The sequence below is a fragment of the Galeopterus variegatus genome, unplaced genomic scaffold (assembly GCF_000696425.1).
Source record: "Galeopterus variegatus unplaced genomic scaffold, G_variegatus-3.0.2 Scaffold4052, whole genome shotgun sequence".
Lineage (NCBI taxonomy): Eukaryota > Metazoa > Chordata > Mammalia > Dermoptera > Cynocephalidae > Galeopterus > Galeopterus variegatus.
Genome location: NW_007730163.1, coordinates 91,097 through 92,092, shown reverse-complemented (window position 1 = coordinate 92,092; position 996 = coordinate 91,097).

Genomic DNA, 996 nt, shown 5'->3' with positions numbered 1-996 from the left:
TTTTTTTTTTTTATTTTTTTTTTTTTTTTTTTTTTTTTTTTAGTTGAGGTGAGAACATGTAACATAAGCTCTACCCTCTTAAAATTTTAAGGGTGTGGTTCAGCATTGGTTTTTTTGGCACACAACAGATGTCTAGAAATTAATCACCCTGTATAACTGCAATTCCCTGTTCTACTTACCCACATTCCCTGGCAACTATAACTCTTTTACATACTTAATATACCTGGCATCATGCAGTATTTGTCCTCATGTGACTGGCTTATTTCGCTTAGCATGATGTTCTTAAGTTTCATTTATGTTGACACATGGCAAATCTTCCTATACCTTCTTAAGGCTGAAATAATATTCCACTGTATATATTTACATTATTTGTTATTCATTCATCCGTTGATGAACACTTAGATGGTTTCCACATCTTGGCTATTAGGAGTAATGCTGCAGTGATTATGGGAGTGCAAATATATGTGATCTTGATTTCAATTCTGGGTATTAGAAGTGAGATTGCTGGATTATGCAGTAATTCTATTTTTAATTTTTTAGATCTTCCATACTCTGTAATGGCTGTACCGATTTCCATTTTCATTGAGTGTCCAGGGATTGTCATTCTCTCAAATCTTGGCAATACTTACTATCTTATTCTTTTTATACTAGCCTTTCTAACAGGCGTGAAGTGATATTTCATTGCAGTTTTTATTTGCACTTTGCTGAAGATTAGTGATATTAAGCATCTTCATATACCATTTGTATGACTTATTTAGAAAAATGTTTACTTAGGTACTTTTTTCATTTTTTAGTTGGGTTATTTGGATGTGGGTTTTGAGTTTTGTTTTTTGGTTTGTTTTGCTACTCAGTTGTTTGAGTTCCTTATGTTTTGGATATTAATTTGTCACATATTTGGCTTGCAAATATTTTCTCTCATTTTGTAGGTTGTCGTTTTACTCTGACCATTGTTTCCTTTGATGTGCAAAAGGGTTCTAGTTTGCTAGAGTCCTCTGT